Below are 5,984 nucleotides of genomic sequence, written 5' to 3'. Positions count from 1 at the left end.
TTTTTGTTGTTTGGTTTGATGCTGATTTATGCTGTGTCTCTTTCCCATTACCAGAGTAACACGTGCTCGTTGTGGAAAATGTGGAAAACGGTAGTGATGAAAAGAAGCCCACCCACCAGAATATAGGCAGTATTGACATTTGCGCGGTTCTTTCCGCTCTTTGTCCTGCCCACATACATATGTCCAGATATGGACATTTTAAACTTCCGTATGCATTCGTTTAAATTGCGGTACAATACACGTAACATCGAATTTATCACCTGAAACATTATTAAGTGTGAAGTTCAGTGGCGTTAAGTAGCTTCACACTGTTACACTGCTGTCACCGACATCCACCTACAGAGCTCTTTCCCTCTTGCAAAACCGAACCTCTGTTCCCATTAAACACTCACTCACTCCCCATTCTTCGCCTGCCCCTAATGCCTGGTGACCACCATTCTACTCTCTGTCCCTAGTCCCTATGAATTTGATTACCCTTGGTGCCTCACATAAGTGGAATCGTGCAGTATTTGTCCTTTTGTGTCTGGCTAATTTCATTTAGCGTAATAATTCTTAAGGTTGATGCATGTTGTAGCATATTGCAGAATTTCCTTCCTTTGAAAGGCTGAGTAACGCTCCGTTATGAATAGACCCCGTTTTGTTTATCCATTCATCCCTTGGTGGACACTTAGGTAGTTTCTACCTTTTGGGTATTGCAGATAACGCTACTATGATCATGGCTGTAGAACTATCTGTCCGATTCTCTGCTTTTCATTCTTTGGGGCATATACCCAGCCTACGTTCATGTTTTGTCACTTAAAAATGTTGGGGTGTGTGCTGAGAGATGAGCAAGGTGGCTCTGCAGGAGCCTCCCTCTGGCTACAGAGGGCAAGACTTGTCTGCACAATGGCAAGGGCCTGACTCTTCCCCCTCTTGGTCCAAATTCAATGATGCCTGCCAGGTCCCAAGTCGTCATATGTCACCATGTGAAGGGCTTTGGGTATAAATTCTGAAATGGAGCGTGGCCTCCTCTCCTTGCTCAAGTCCTACCTGTAGGCTATAGATCCTCTGAGGAGTCTCTTGAATTCAGGCCTGGGATCCAGCTGCCCCCTTTGGCCTTCATGCATTCTCTCTTTGGGCCTTAGGTGTAGCCTGTTGGGGCTGAGCATGCTGTCAGCCTCGCCTGTTCCTGACCCGAAGCATGTGGTGTCCCCTTGTTCTTCCTGGGCAGGCCCTCCTCTGCACACGAGAATTTGAAGCTGAGAAGGCTGTCACTAATCAGTGCCCTCGGCTTGCCCATAGTGTTGCCATGATGCGTAAGAGCCCTCTCTGCTCTTGAGACTTGCCCTGCCTATGCTACTGGAGCTCCTGCTGGTGTCCCTGTGCATTAGCCCAGCTGGTGGGCCAGGTGCCGCATTCCTCTCCAGTGTCTGCTGAAGTACAGGCATTCTGATGTGGTGGGGAGCCCACCCCCCAAGGCTTTTCTTTGGGACAGTTTCCTGTCTGTTACTCCACGTCCCACCCAAAAGCGCTGGCAGCCAATGGTGCTAGTCACTGACAGATGTCTTTGTTTGGCTCTGGATTCCAGACGATCGCCCTAAGGCTCGGATGGGGTCAAGTCTGCACTGGAGAAAATAAACATGATGGGTTGGTTCTGGATGAGGTGTCTGGACACCACATACAGGTGCCCGTAGAGGGTCCTGTGGCAAAGCCCTGGCAGGAGGAGCAGAGCCCCACTGCCAGCAGGGAACAAAGGCTCAAGGTCTTGTGTGTTTGGCACCTGCTAGGAAGCCAGACTTTGGATGTGGATACAGAGAGGGGTAAGGCCAGGGGTTAACCACTTTTGCTCTTTCCTGTCTGTAAAAGTCAAGGACCGTGATTTATTGGGTAAGGTTGTTTGGAGAAGGAGCAAGTCTGACATGTACGAAACGGTTGCCCATATTTATCATTGTTTTGGGTGTATTTTGGAAGGAGCCTTTTGCAGGTGATTGATATTGAAAAGTCACTACTTGCTTAACAGATTTTATGAGTTCATCTCTTTCACAATATTGAAAATGATACCCTTGTATTTGTGTCAAGTGCAGCGTGTGTTATTGTACAATTAAATCACATTAAATTTACCATTATCATTGTGTGTGCAATTCTTGCTGCTGTTTCGAGACTGCTTGATGCTGCCTTAAAATAAATGAAGCCTTTTAACAGATCTTGATATGGTGGTAGAGGTTTGCACCTTTATGGTAACCATCCTGTCCCACCCGTGTGAGGCAGATGTCATGTGGGTCTTACGAAGGAGTTGAATTCTTGAGGGTAAGAGGTGAGTAGTAACTTGGGGGTAGATGTGCTTTTCTGGGCAGTGATATTTCTCCCAGCTTGCCCTGTAGTCAGAGTCTCCTACAAAGAAGGAAGTGTGGAGCTCAGGTGAGTGGGCCTCTTCTGGAATCCAGATATGCAATAGCAACCATTTCAAGGAAAGCTTGCAGGAAATGGGTGAGTTCCTGGGGTCCCAACGGGAAAAGCCCCCATGTAGTGTCTTGAGGTATACATGTTTTGAGGAACTTCGGCTTATCTTTTTCCACATTTGGTTCTGTATGGCGTCGAGTGAAGACATCATAAATTTCCAAAAAGTATTGGAACAGGCTGGAAGGATTGGTTGAATCTAAGCAGATGAAATATGTCAAATGTATTTATTCACTGGCTTGTTTATTGTGACAAGGTAATATGTGTGCACAGTACAAAATTTAAAAGGCACACACATATATACAATGAAGAGTCATTTTCTCCTATGTCCCATCCCTAGCCACCCTGCTGTCCTTGGAGGCAAGCACTGTTACCAGTTTCTTGTGAATTACTGAAGTTTGATATGGATAAATGTAGGCCTAACAGGTGGGCCCCAGAACCAAGTTGCTAATGAGGGGTGACCCAAGGGTGCAGTGTCATACATGCAAATCTTTAGCATTTTGATCAACAGCTTAGTATAGGGACTTAATGTGACAGCAACAGGAAGTGAAAGGAAAATTGAGCTACATAAATGCGTATTTGGGAGGAAGCAGGTGGACACTGGTTCTTCCTACACAGTCAGCCAGCACCTGGAGAATTGTGTTTAGCCAAGGACCCAGAGCTGTCACAGAAACGTAGAGAAACAAACAGGAGGCGCAACATGGCATATGAGGAACAGCTGAAGGAGGAATATTCAACTTGGGACAGAAAAGACTTGGGAGCAGGTGTGGGGTGATGGGGGGCCGAGGATGGTGCTATCTTGATATCTCTGCAGAACTACCATAGGCAAGAGAGATTGGACATGCTGTCTAATGGCCCCAAGGAAAAAACCAGCTCCCAACACCAGACACTGCAGGAGACAGATGGCTGCTCGGTGGAAGTTTGAACTTGAATAGTAGCTCATGGTTGGAAGAGTCTGGTCATAGTTGTGGTGAGCCCTCTTTCACCAGCAACACGGAGGCTGGTGGCTCTCAACAGGGATGGTTCTGCCTTCAGGGGACATTTGGCAATGTCTGGAGTCATTTTTGGTTGTCACAATTGGGGGCAGTGCTACTGGTATTAGGTGAGGAGAGGATGGGGTGACAGGAAGCATGCATAGGACAGCCCCCCAACAAAAACCATCCAGCTCCAAATGGCAATAGTGCTGAGGTCGAGAAACCCTGACAGGCAATACTTTTCCAAAGCAGGACTAACTAGAAAAACCCCTTCTGCCTCTGAGACTTTTAGGATTTCGGGAATACACACTCAATTATTAAAATAATGTGCTGACTATATAAAATGAGTGGCCCTTTGCATGTAGTCTTGAAAAATAAAGAGGGCAAGGAGCTTTCAAATAAAGACGAAGCTTTTAAAACAGCAACAGAAAAAGTTTCTATAATAGGAGTTTATTGGGTTTTTTCCTTTCTCCTGTCAAGAGAGATTCTCCCATGTTAAGTTCCTCTCTGATAGAAGAGGATTTATATATACTAGGTAATTTCTTTTAAAAAATAATATTGGATTCCTCCCTTATTGCAATAAAATTTACATATTTATCACAGAAAAATTAGAAACATATACAAAAGCAAAGGCGATAATCTAACACCACTGGTAACTTGGCACAGCCCTTCCTATGTGTAATATATTCAACAATTGGACCCTATTCTACATTTTGTCTGTTTTCTTTTTTTTTTTTAATTTTATTTTATTAAATTTATTGGGGTGACAATTGTTAGTAAAATTACATAGATTTCAGGTGTACAATTCTGTATTACATCATCTATAAATCCCATTGTGTGTTCATCACCCAGAGTCAGTTCTCCTTCCATCACCATATATTCGATCCCCCTTACCCTCATCTCCCACCCTCTACCCCCCACCCCCCTTACCCTCTGGCAACCACTAAACTATTATCTGTGTCTATGAGTTTCTGTTTCTCATTTGTTTGTCTTGTTCTTTTGTTTTCCTACATCGTATTTTATAACATGCTTCATAACTTCTAAGGTTTCCCCAACTCCATCTTTCTATGACATACAAATCTGAAGCATTTGCATGTGAGCATGTGATGCTATTTCCTGGAGGACAGAACTGGAAATCTCAGAGCTTCCTTCTTCCATGACAGCTTATAAATGTGAATATTTCTACAAAAGTTAATACCAAGACTGATATTCTTCCCAGCCTTGACCTTCATGACTTTGCTGGCCACGGGGCCTTGGAGAGCCCAGCAACTCCATGGGGTGTAGACTTCCACCAAAAGACCATGTGGATTTCACCTCCTTCAGTATATCCTGAACCCAGCCATGCCTCTATCTCTACCTATACTGTTCCACGCCATCATCTCCTATCTCTTGGACACCTGACCACTTCCTAAGTGGGCTTCTGCAGTCCGGGTCACAGTTCTGAAGATGATCTTCGGAAAATGCAAATCTGATGTCACTGCCCACTGCCACTCCCAAATATAGCTGGGGTGCCAAAAAATGTATACAAGTGGACACTTTGGTCAGCGTTGCTCAAGCAGTAGTTTGCCATCATCAGAAGTGTCTGAACGCTGATGGTAACTGCTCTGAGCACCTCTTGTCATTGCAGAAGTCAAACATGACTTGTACTCCTTTTTTGTTATCGGTATATATTGAGTCTTACAATTTTAATACAGTTCTCCTTTCTTAAAATGTGTGTACATTTTTCTGGCACCCTCTGTAGTGTTCAGTAATTTCCCATTGAAGTGAGGACAGGCAGAAAACACTTCAACCTGGCCTTTGTGTAGACCCTTCATGAATTGGCCCCTACCGACCCACCATACCTCCTTGTCCTGACTCCTACTCTGTCTTCAGGGCCCACTCGAGCCTCCCTTCCCAAGGACATCTTTCCCTAATGCCTTTGACTAGGTCAGGAGGCAGCATACGTGTGAGGGCAGAGTCCCAGAGAGCAGTTAACAGGCTCTCGGCCTCACGTGGAGAGGTGCTGGCTTGGTTATTAGATGGCAATCCGCTGTAACTGGTGGCCATCAGCTGTTACCAGTTAGCCATTAGCTACTAATATAACTGCCGTGGCTATGCTGGCAAGGGGGTTGGTTGGTTGGCAGAGAAGCGGATGGCGGATTGCGGCTGGCAAGTGTTGTTGGCAAAGAAATGGACGGTGGATTGCAGTTAGCAAGCCAATTATATTGCGGATCATGTTGATCCCACTTCCTGTGTCTCGCCCGGCCGCCAGTGAGACTGGGGTGCAGGAAGACCTCTTGTTGGGGTACTGGCAGATGTTTGCTTATGTGTCTCGACCAGTTGCCAGCGAGACTATAGTGGTATGACTCCCCTATTTATGGCTCCGTGGGTGTTCCTTCTTGGCCTCACCATATCCTGCGTTCTTGTGCGGGGAATGGGAGTTGAGATGCTGCCTTATAGTACCCCTACTGTTTTTTCTTAGCCCCACAGCTCCGTTGTACTTTCACACGCATTTATGTAATTACTTCATTTGTATGTGTACCCTTCCCCCTCCCAGTAAGTTCCATGGGGGCATTGAGTGTCTCTGTTTTTGCA

The sequence above is a fragment of the Rhinolophus sinicus genome, chromosome X (genome assembly GCF_036562045.2).
Source record: "Rhinolophus sinicus isolate RSC01 chromosome X, ASM3656204v1, whole genome shotgun sequence".
Taxonomy (NCBI): Eukaryota; Metazoa; Chordata; class Mammalia; order Chiroptera; family Rhinolophidae; genus Rhinolophus; species Rhinolophus sinicus.
The sequence above is the reverse complement of the archived record's forward strand: the minus strand, read 5'-3'. Positions refer to the sequence as shown.